The sequence below is a fragment of the Pleurodeles waltl genome, chromosome 1_2, assembly GCF_031143425.1.
Source record: "Pleurodeles waltl isolate 20211129_DDA chromosome 1_2, aPleWal1.hap1.20221129, whole genome shotgun sequence".
In the NCBI taxonomy this organism is placed as follows: Eukaryota; Metazoa; Chordata; class Amphibia; order Caudata; family Salamandridae; genus Pleurodeles; species Pleurodeles waltl.
In genome coordinates, this window is record NC_090437.1 from 1,058,170,941 (window position 1) to 1,058,183,595 (window position 12,655).

Sequence of the window (12,655 nt, forward strand, 5' to 3'; positions counted from 1 at the left end):
GATAATAATAAACAATGTTTAACACTTTCATGACTGCTTAATTATTTACTGTGTGGGAGTTGTCATATATGCTTGGGTTGTGTTAAGCACATGCTGCAGTATTTCCAGGAAGTGTTTGTATAGATGTGTAACTAGGTGAAGCACATATGGAGAAGATCTTGGCAAGTTTGCAATGGACTCACTTAAGGGATCCTCATATACCGTTGTGTACTGTAAGCGGCACTCTTGCTGTGAATGGACACAGGCCAAAACACGTATTCACTTACTGTTTCATTGTGTGTGTAAACTATGTTACATGTATTGTATGGATTATTATGTCAGCACATTGTCCCTAATCAAGGATGTTGTGGGTCACACACTGATGCCAGCCACTTACACACTCACCCTTGCACAGCTTTGTTGCTTGCTGGCTAGTATTCATGGAAATGGCTCCCACCAGGGCAGAAACTTCATTCACCCTTACCATTGACAGATTGCTAACTGTTGCATGTCATGCTTGTGATCTTGGGTAACTACTTGCTAGTTTGGATGCACAGAGAGTTCACATTAACTATTCCTCTTGGCCTGTGTAGTATATCCACCATGGTCTACTTAGTCCAATCAGCAACAGACATCCTACACACAGGTTAAAGGCAGAACATTAATTTACATGTGTGTAAATTTGAAGGATCACAACGTTATTGCAGCAACAACCCCAACATTGTTTGAGAGCTAAAGGATGTCCAGAGTCCATTGGGGATATGTGGCATGTGGTATGAAAAGGAGCGGAGTATTCCAGTGAGGAGCTGGACTCCTACCGCTTGACTCTGCTGTCAGCCCCCCACACCCACGAAGGTGAGACAATGTAGTCCAGGATTTGCTGAAAAGTCCCCTCGACTATTGGGGGCAGGATGTCCTTGGCAGCAGGTTTGTCATCCTGGACAGGAAGCTGGTCAGGAGGAGTTGTTTCTCCCTCTGCAATAAAAAGGATATACATCATATATATGTTGATCAATGCTATATGTCCACAGGAGTATTCTGGCTGGCATACTGTATTTATACTCATTCATTTTCATCACAACATTGTTGTGTATTACCTATGTGAGTTATATGTATTGAGGGGAAATGGCACTGTAGTTGCCTTTCAGATGTCAGTAATTTTGCATTGTTCACATGCCACCGAGTGACAAGGGCATTGTGTAATACCACACATTGCAACACAGTTACACTGCTTTATGGCCTGACCTGACAGTGGAGAGAAGTTGAGGTAAATTACAGCCAAAGCATGGAGATTAGCACTTGTTTTCATGATGGCTATGCTTAATGTTTTTTCACGTATTTAGAGCACATTGCACCTACATTGCCTCTACTCACCAGGGTGTCAAGCATTCCCTAGGGCCACTACTCAGGCCACACCACCTGTGAAAGGGAACTAGGTTTGTTGATGTATTCAATTTGATTCTGTTGTCAGCCTTACAGAAGACCAATCATTCTGATGATGCAGATCAACTGTGCCTCCAAATCTTCATTTTTATTGAATATTACCTCCAGCACCCGTTCCATCTGCAACAGTTGTTCTCGTTCTCTGTGCCGTTGATCCTCCAAGTCCGAAGTGCGCGTCTCCAACTGGTCAAGGCGAGAATCATGATCATCCACCCTGGCCTTGATGCGGTCCAGTTGCTCAGTTAAGTGATCAAGTTTAGCGTCTATGCCAGCCAAACTGCTTTTAAGATCCAGGAACATGGCCCTGACCGATGTGCCTGAAGGCCCTTCATCTGCCGGCAGATCCCCAGACTGAGGGGCAGAGACACCTCCCTTCCACCAACCGTTATCAAAGGAGATCTTCGCCTGCCTCTGCTTCGCCTCTCCCATACTGACAACTGCCAATACCTCACAGGAGGAAACCTACCGTCAATTCATGAAGAAGTGCTGCCAGCGCACCAGGATCACACAGGTAATATCACCACAAGATGAAATCACAAATAGTGACTCAGTATCTTTCAGGTGGTGGGCCCCGCATCCGCGGCCTCCGGGCCCAACACACCTCCGGAATCAGCAGCCCATTGCCAAACAGCCAGTGGGCAGAAAGGACAGGGCCCCAATCAGTCCTCCTCAGCATTCAAACCGCCGCTGCTGGCTCCCAAATGGCCTTCAAATGGCTCCCTGGTCCGATCTGACTGGCGATGGAGCCACCAAGCAGGCCCTCTTCCCAAGCGCCGCCACCGGTGAGGCCAAGTGAGTCCCCCAGCCTAAACACGAGGGCCGTATCCTAGCTCCCCTTGCATCGCCTGAGGCCCGCCCAGCACACAAATCGAGGGCAGCCACCCCAGCCGGTGTCCACCGCAGAGCTGACAGGTCTCCAAGGGGCAGTCAAAGCGCCTCGACATGCCGGAGGCTGCCCAATCCGCCGGCACCCAGAGCAGACAGGCGCCACACCCCATGGGGTAGCGGGCAGCAGGGCCTGCAAGAAGAGCACCCCGCTCCTGACCACCACCAACGCGCGGCCAGCTGAGCCACCCCCTCCGCAGGCCACGCCCAGGACCAGCAGGCAGCCCCACAAAGGCACTCCTCCAGCCGCCGTGGGCCGAGCACAGGCCAAGCCCTCCACCCGGCTCCGCGCAGCCGGGCTGCCAAAAGCTCCCACCGGCGCAGCAAGGACCGGGAGCACCAGCCCCGCCGAGGGCTCGCTCAGCCAGGGCAGCAGAGAAACAGCCGCACCGACAGGAGAAATAAAAGTATTAGGCCCTTAACCCGGCAGAGCCTAATGAGGTGATGGCCATCTTGCTGGCAGGCTAGCCACGCCCCCAGATTTTAATAGTTTTATAATGATAATAATAAACAATGTTTAACACTTTCATGACTGCTTAATTATTTACTGTGTGGGAGTTGTCATATATGCTTGGGTTGTGTTAAGCACATGCTGCAGTATTTCCAGGAAGTGTTTGTATAGATGTGTAACTAGGTGAAGCACATATGGAGAAGATCTTGGCAAGTTTGCAATGGACTCACTTAAGGGATCCTCATATACCGTTGTGTACTGTAAGCGGCACTCTTGCTGTGAATGGACACAGGCCAAAACACGTATTCACTTACTGTTTCATTGTGTGTGTAAACTATGTTACATGTATTGTATGGATTATTATGTCAGCACATTGTCCCTAATCAAGGATGTTGTGGGTCACACACTGATGCCAGCCACTTACACACTCACCCTTGCACAGCTTTGTTGCTTGCTGGCTAGTATTCATGGAAATGGCTCCCACCAGGGCAGAAACTTCATTCACCCTTACCATTGACAGATTGCTAACTGTTGCATGTCATGCTTGTGATCTTGGGTAACTACTTGCTAGTTTGGATGCACAGAGAGTTCACATTAACTATTCCTCTTGGCCTGTGTAGTATATCCACCATGGTCTACTTAGTCCAATCAGCAACAGACATCCTACACACAGGTTAAAGGCAGAACATTAATTTACATGTGTGTAAATTTGAAGGATCACAACGTTATTGCAGCAACAACCCCAACATTGTTTGAGAGCTAAAGGATGTCCAGAGTCCATTGGGGATATGTGGCATGTGGTATGAAAAGGAGCGGAGTATTCCAGTGAGGAGCTGGACTCCTACCGCTTGACTCTGCTGTCAGCCCCCCACACCCACGAAGGTGAGACAATGTAGTCCAGGATTTGCTGAAAAGTCCCCTCGACTATTGGGGGCAGGATGTCCTTGGCAGCAGGTTTGTCATCCTGGACAGGAAGCTGGTCAGGAGGAGTTGTTTCTCCCTCTGCAATAAAAAGGATATACATCATATATATGTTGATCAATGCTATATGTCCACAGGAGTATTCTGGCTGGCATACTGTATTTATACTCATTCATTTTCATCACAACATTGTTGTGTATTACCTATGTGAGTTATATGTATTGAGGGGAAATGGCACTGTAGTTGCCTTTCAGATGTCAGTAATTTTGCATTGTTCACATGCCACCGAGTGACAAGGGCATTGTGTAATACCACACATTGCAACACAGTTACACTGCTTTATGGCCTGACCTGACAGTGGAGAGAAGTTGAGGTAAATTACAGCCAAAGCATGGAGATTAGCACTTGTTTTCATGATGGCTATGCTTAATGTTTTTTCACGTATTTAGAGCACATTGCACCTACATTGCCTCTACTCACCAGGGTGTCAAGCATTCCCTAGGGCCACTACTCAGGCCACACCACCTGTGAAAGGGAACTAGGTTTGTTGATGTATTCAATTTGATTCTGTTGTCAGCCTTACAGAAGACCAATCATTCTGATGATGCAGATCAACTGTGCCTCCAAATCTTCATTTTTATTGCATATTACCTCCAGCACCCGTTCCATCTGCAACAGTTGTTCTCGTTCTCTGTGCCGTTGATCCTCCAAGTCCGAAGTGCGCGTCTCCAACTGGTCAAGGCGAGAATCATGATCATCCACCCTGGCCTTGATGCGGTCCAGTTGCTCAGTTAAGTGATCAAGTTTAGCGTCTATGCCAGCCAAACTGCTTTTAAGATCCAGGAACATGGCCCTGACCGATGTGCCTGAAGGCCCTTCATCTGCCGGCAGATCCCCAGACTGAGGGGCAGAGACACCTCCCTTCCACCAACCGTTATCAAAGGAGATCTTCGCCTGCCTCTGCTTCGCCTCTCCCATACTGACAACCGCCAATACTTCACAGGAGGAAACCTACCGTCAATTCCTGAAGAAGTGCCGCCAGGGCACCAGGTTCACACAGGTAATATCACCACAAGATGAAATCACAAATAGTGACTCAGTATCTTTCAGGTGGTGGGCCCCGCATCCGCGGCCTCCGGGCCCAACACACCTCCGGAATCAGCAGCCCATTGCCAAACAGCCAGTGGGCAGAAAGGACAGGGCCCCAATCAGTCCTCCTCAGCATTCAAACCGCCGCTGCTGGCTCCCAAATGGCCTCCAAATGGCTCCCCGGTCCGATCTGACTGGCGATGGAGCCACCAAGCAGGCCCTCTTCCCAAGCGCCGCCACCGGTGAGGCCAAGTGAGTCCCCCAGCCTAAACACGAGGGCCGTATCCTAGCTCCCCTTGCATCGCCTGAGGCCCGCCCAGCACACAAATCCAGGGCAGCCACCCCAGCCGGTGTCCACCGCAGAGCTGACAGGTCTCCAAGGGGCAGTCAAAGCGCCTCGACATGCCGGAGGCTGCCCAATCCGCTGGCACCGAGAGCAGACAGGCGCCACACCCCATGGGGTAGCGGGCAGCAGGGCCTGCAAGAAGAGCACCCCGCTCCCGACCACCACCAACGCGCGGCCAGCTGAGCCACCCCCTCCGCAGGCCACGCCCAGGACCAGCAGGCAGCCCCACAAAGGCACTCCTCCAGCCGCCGTGGGCCGAGCACAGGCCGAGCCCTCCACCCGGCTCCGCGCAGCCGGGCTGCCAAAAGCTCCCACCGGCGCAGCAAGGACCGGGAGCACCAGCCCCGCCGAGGGCTCGCTCAGCAAGGGCAGCAGAGAAACAGCCGCACCGACAGGAGAAATAAAAGTATTAGGCCCTAAACCCGGCAGAGCCTAATGAGGTGATGGCCATCTTGCTGGCAGGCTAGCCACGCCCCCAGATTTTAATAGTTTTATAATGATAATAATAAACAATGTTTAACACTTTCATGACTGCTTAATTATTTACTGTGTGGGAGTTGTCATATATGCTTGGGTTGTGTTAAGCACATGCTGCAGTATTTCCAGGAAGTGTTTGTATAGATGTGTAACTAGGTGAAGCACATATGGAGAAGATCTTGGCAAGTTTGCAATGGACTCACTTAAGGGATCCTCATATACCGTTGTGTACTGTAAGCGGCACTCTTGCTGTGAATGGACACAGGCCAAAACACGTATTCACTTACTGTTTCATTGTGTGTGTAAACTATGTTACATGTATTGTATGGATTATTATGTCAGCACATTGTCCCTAATCAAGGATGTTGTGGGTCACACACTGATGCCAGCCACTTACACACTCACCCTTGCACAGCTTTGTTGCTTGCTGGCTAGTATTCATGGAAATGGCTCCCACCAGGGCAGAAACTTCATTCACCCTTACCATTGACAGATTGCTAACTGTTGCATGTCATGCTTGTGATCTTGGGTAACTACTTGCTAGTTTGGATGCACAGAGAGTTCACATTAACTATTCCTCTTGGCCTGTGTAGTATATCCACCATGGTCTACTTAGTCCAATCAGCAACAGACATCCTACACACAGGTTAAAGGCAGAACATTAATTTACATGTGTGTAAATTTGAAGGATCACAACGTTATTGCAGCAACAACCCCAACATTGTTTGAGAGCTAAAGGATGTCCAGAGTCCATTGGGGATATGTGGCATGTGGTATGAAAAGGAGCTGAGTATTCCAGTGAGGAGCTGGACTCCTACCGCTTGACGCTGCTGTCAGCCCCCCACACCCACGAAGGTGAGACAATGTAGTCCAGGATTTGCTGAAAAGTCCCCTCGACTATTGGGGGCAGGATGTCCTTGGCAGCAGGTTTGTCATCCTGGACAGGAAGCTGGTCAGGAGGAGTTGTTTCTCCCTCTGCAATAAAAAGGATATACATCATATATATGTTGATCAATGCTATATGTCCACAGGAGTATTCTGGCTGGCATACTGTATTTATACTCATTCATTTTCATCACAACATTGTTGTGTATTACCTATGTGAGTTATATGTATTGAGGGGAAATGGCACTGTAGTTGCCTTTCAGATGTCAGTAATTTTGCATTGTTCACATGCCACCGAGTGACAAGGGCATTGTGTAATACCACACATTGCAACACAGTTACACTGCTTTATGGCCTGACCTGACAGTGGAGAGAAGTTGAGGTAAATTACAGCCAAAGCATGGAGATTAGCACTTGTTTTCATGATGGCTATGCTTAATGTTTTTTCACGTATTTAGAGCACATTGCACCTACATTGCCTCTACTCACCAGGGTGTCAAGCATTCCCTAGGGCCACTACTCAGGCCACACCACCTGTGAAAGGGAACTAGGTTTGTTGATGTATTCAATTTGATTCTGTTGTCAGCCTTACAGAAGACCAATCATTCTGATGATGCAGATCAACTGTGCCTCCAAATCTTCATTTTTATTGCATATTACCTCCAGCACCCGTTCCATCTGCAACAGTTGTTCTCGTTCTCTGTGCTGTTGATCCTCCAAGTCCGAAGTGCGCGTCTCCAACTGGTCAAGGCGAGAATCATGATCATCCACCCTGGCCTTGATGCGGTCCAGTTGCTCAGTTAAGTGATCAAGTTTAGCGTCTATGCCAGCCAAACTGCTTTTAAGATCCAGGAACATGGCCCTGACCGATGTGCCTGAAGGCCCTTCATCTGCCGGCAGATCCCCAGACTGAGGGGCAGAGACACCTCCCTTCCACCAACCGTTATCAAAGGAGATCTTCGCCTGCCTCTGCTTCGCCTCTCCCATACTGACAACTGCCAATACCTCACAGGAGGAAACCTACCGTCAATTCCTGAAGAAGTGCCGCCAGCGCACCAGGTTCACACAGATAATATCACCACAAGATGAAATCACAAATAGTGACTCAGTATCTTTCAGGTGGTGGGCCCCGCATCCGCGGCCTCCGGGCCCAACACTCCTCCGGAATCAGCAGCCCATTGCCAAACAGCCAGTGGGCAGAAAGGACAGGGCCCCAATCAGTCCTCCTCAGCATTCAAACCGCCGCTGCTGGCTCCCAAATGGCCTCCAAATGGCTCCCCGGTCCGATTTGACTGGTGATGGAGCCACCAATCAGGCCCTCTTCCCAAGCGCCGCCACCGGTGAGGCCAAGTGAGTCCCCCAGCCTAAACACGAGGGCCGTATCCTAGCTCCCCTTGCATCGCCTGAGGCCCGCCCAGCACACAAATCCAGGGCAGCCACCCCAGCCGGTGTCCACCGCAGAGCTGACAGGTCTCCAAGGGGCAGTCAAAGCGCCTCGACATGCCGGAGGCTGCCCAATCCGCCGGCACCCAGAGCAGACAGGCGCCACACCCCATGGGGTAGCGGGCAGCAGGGCCTGCAAGAAGAGCACCCCGCTCCCGACCACCACCAACGCGCGGCCAGCTGAGCCACCCCCTCCGCAGGCCACGCCCAGGACCAGCAGGCAGCCCCACAAAGGCACTCCCCCAGCCGCCGTGGGCCGAGCACAGGCCAAGCCCTCCACCCGGCTCCGCGCAGCCGGGCTGCCAAAAGCTCCCACCGGCGCAGCAAGGACCGGGAGCACCAGCCCCGCCGAGGGCTCGCTCAGCCAGGGCAGCAGAGAAACAGCCGCACCGACAGGAGAAATAAAAGTATTAGGCCCTAAACCCGGCAGAGCCTAATGAGGTGATGGCCATCTTGCTGGCAGGCTAGCCACGCCCCCAGATTTTAATAGTTTTATAATGATAATAATAAACAATGTTTAACACTTTCATGACTGCTTAATTATTTACTGTGTGGGAGTTGTCATATATGCTTGGGTTGTGTTAAGCACATGCTGCAGTATTTCCAGGAAGTGTTTGTATAGATGTGTAACTAGGTGAAGCACATATGGAGAAGATCTTGGCAAGTTTGCAATCGACTCACTTAAGGGATCCTCATATACCGTTGTGTACTGTAAGCGGCACTCTTGCTGTGAATGGACACAGGCCAAAACACGTATTCACTTACTGTTTCATTGTGTGTGTAAACTATGTTACATGTATTGTATGGATTATTATGTCAGCACATTGTCCCTAATCAAGGATGTTGTGGGTCACACACTGATGCCAGCCACTTACACACTCACCCTTGCACAGCTTTGTTGCTTGCTGGCTAGTATTCATGGAAATGGCTCCCACCAGGGCAGAAACTTCATTCACCCTTACCATTGACAGATTGCTAACTGTTGCATGTCATGCTTGTGATCTTGGGTAACTACTTGCTAGTTTGGATGCACAGAGAGTTCACATTAACTATTCCTCTTGGCCTGTGTAGTATATCCACCATGGTCTACTTAGTCCAATCAGCAACAGACATCCTACACACAGGTTAAAGGCAGAACATTAATTTACATGTGTGTAAATTTGAAGGATCACAACGTTATTGCAGCAACAACCCCAACATTGTTTGAGAGCTAAAGGATGTCCAGAGTCCATTGGGGATATGTGGCATGTGGTATGAAAAGGAGCGGAGTATTCCAGTGAGGAGCTGGACTCCTACCGCTTGACGCTGCTGTCAGCCCCCCACACCCACGAAGGTGAGACAATGTAGTCCAGGATTTGCTGAAAAGTCCCCTCGACTATTGGGGGCAGGATGTCCTTGGCAGCAGGTTTGTCATCCTGGACAGGAAGCTGGTCAGGAGGAGTTGTTTCTCCCTCTGCAATAAAAAGGATATACATCATATATATGTTGATCAATGCTATATGTCCACAGGAGTATTCTGGCTGGCATACTGTATTTATACTCATTCATTTTCATCACAACATTGTTGTGTATTACCTATGTGAGTTATATGTATTGAGGGGAAATGGCACTGTAGTTGCCTTTCAGATGTCAGTAATTTTGCATTGTTCACATGCCACCGAGTGACAAGGGCATTGTGTAATACCACACATTGCAACACAGTTACACTGCTTTATGGCCTGACCTGACAGTGGAGAGAAGTTGAGGTAAATTACAGCCAAAGCATGGAGATTAGCACTTGTTTTCATGATGGCTATGCTTAATGTTTTTTCACGTATTTAGAGCACATTGCACCTACATTGCCTCTACTCACCAGGGTGTCAAGCATTCCCTAGGGCCACTACTCAGGCCACACCACCTGTGAAAGGGAACTAGGTTTGTTGATGTATTCAATTTGATTCTGTTGTCAGCCTTCCACATGCTACATCATAGCAGTCTGTCTTGTTGTGCTGCCTTGCATGTACATTGTATATTCATGTGGCCATGGTTCATATTGGCCATGCATTCACACTACTCTGCACAGCTAGCAAGCCTGCTATACTGTAGGACTGTGTAAGTGCATGTAGTTACCAAAGGTGTGCTATCTGTGAAAACAGTGACCAGTATGGGCTTACTCTGAGGGGATGTGCTCAAACTAGGTAGATAGCTAGCACTGCAACTCATCACAGTTATAATTGCCAGAGATGGTTATCTGCTGAGCATCACACATTGTTAGACCCGGCACCACTCACTTGAACATGTATATGACTCCTCTGATAATCTTCATTTAGGCTGAATGACTCCACTTACTGTCACACACAGATGGAAGACTATTCATACATTGACTCACATGTGTTCCCAAAGCCTACAATTACATAAACCACTTGCATTTGCCCACAATGGTGCCTGTATATGTGAGCTATATATCAGGCTGTATTCACACATGCTAGTAGTTTTGATAATGTATGACATGTACCTATCCTGGTTCGTCACCCAACTTTACTCATAGTTCCCAGCCTCAAACCATCACAGATTTCTGCCGATAGTTGTGGCAACCTAGCTCATCCTGTTACTTATAAATTCCCTGTTTTTCACCCTCCAGCTTTGACATATGTAGCCTGGTATGAGATTTCTTCTTCCATCTCCCTCCTGACATGTGCTACATGTTCCCACTTGTCCACATATAGAATGTAGTACAACTATGCCATCTTCTATGTAATCCCTTCCCAGCTGCATCAGATGTGTGACACTATCAAACACAGAAGTGTGTTTGTATAGCTTGTGCTACCTTGCAGTACACACACCAGTTCTCACCTCCTTGCTATGTAATGTGCCCCATTCAAACACAGTGCCAATTCAATGTGCTCAGCCACACCTACATTGAACAGCACTACCAGGACCCCACCAGTCTCACACACCATTTGTTGTTTGACATAACACAAATCTCCTTATTTTATGCATCACCCCCACTGAGATGTTTTACATACCAGGAGTTAGGGTGTTGGCTACCGTTACAGGCTATGCCTGTGGCCTTATAACCCAAATAACAGTGCAGCTGTGTTCAATGTAGTTTCATGCTTGCCACTAAGGGGCATATTTACGAACCCCATGCACCAGGAGTGCAACACTTGTTTTGAGGCTCTAGCGGCACAGAGGGCAGACCCATATTAACGAGACCAAGCAAAAGCTATTTGCATGGCTTTGATTGGCCAAATATATAAGGAGTAAGACATGGCAGGGAAAATGGCTATGTTGCCTGACTCCGCATCAGGGGGTATGAGAGGACTGTTCTGATTATCTGGTCTGCCCTAATTTTTCACTTTTGGATCACCTGGTTTGTGACCTTTTATTGTGAGGGAGCCTTATAGTTTGGGACTCACTCATAGTAAACTTAAGATAAAATGGATTGCAAATGTTTACTGTCTGTTCAGCCTTATTAAGCAAAGGCTGCTGTCACACAGCAAGGATAGGAGGCCCATGATCACTCATGCACATGCATGGGTACCCATAGGAGGGCTGCGTGGGGAGGATTCCAGGTGTGTGCAGTCTAAGAACTGCTCTTTGGTAGCCTGTCACAGAAGGGACAAATCAGAGTGGGTGGTGACCTGGAGTAGGCCTTATGAGATGGGTGTACACATGTGAGGGATAAATAGTCAATGTGCTTACTGCCATTTCATTATAGTGACACTCCATTAAATGTTGATGGGAAAGGATGGCCTAATGCCCAACCCTAGTTCACTAGGGTCCACAGACTCAATTATCGCACCAATGTATACTGTAATCTTTATGAAAAGAATAATGCAGTAGGTTACAAAAGCATATCTGTACAGCTTTTGGGTCATCCATGACTTTCTCTTTCTCTAACTCCGCTCAAAGAAAGCAAGTTGGGGATGCTGTTGCGCCCCTGTAAAGTTGGCAGAAGGGACCATGGGCCCCATTCCGGGGCCCCACAATGATGTAAATTTGGGTAGTGCCATCGTGCTCCCTGTGAAACCTGCTGGGGGTCCCAGGACCCCACCCCTCGGCCCCGATGGATGAGAAGATAGAGGAAGGAGTGCTGTCGCTCTCCCCTGCACAGCCAAGTTGGCAGCCGCCAACACCACGTCCGCCTGTCGGAGCGGGCAGACCCCAAGAGCAGGACAGGGGAGAACTGATGAGCCTCCCTCTGTGGCCTACTCACATGCAACAGTGTGAAAGTCTGCCAGGCAGAGCTGGCAGACCCAAAATAGGACCCGGCTCCTGTGATAGCACCACCAGGTGGTGGCTCTGTGGGGAGCCGGAAGGAGCAGCAGGAGATGGGCTCTCTGCGCTGCTCCCCAAGGGAAACTCTCCTGATGTGGGGGGTTGCCGGGTGGGACAAGACACCTCCGAAGAGGAGATGAGGAGATGCTTCTGGGGCCTAACAACACAGCGTGAGGTTGTCAACAGTTGAAATTGGCTAGTTCTATCTGGATCAGTGGGAGAGCTGCTCATTAGCTATCCACAGCCCTCCTGAAGAACACCCCATAATGAACTGCAGGGCCAGCTCACAATGAAAAGGCCCATAAATAACTTGTTTTTTGGTGGTGGTGATCCCAGGAGAGCGAGATAACCACCCAAATGATCACTAACCATGGGAAAAAGAAATTCCCTTACATGCAGTGCAGTGCAGAAACATCGCAAGCTGTGCTGCTGAGCGTGACATATTTGATGATATTGGGGGTCATTCTGAGTCTGGT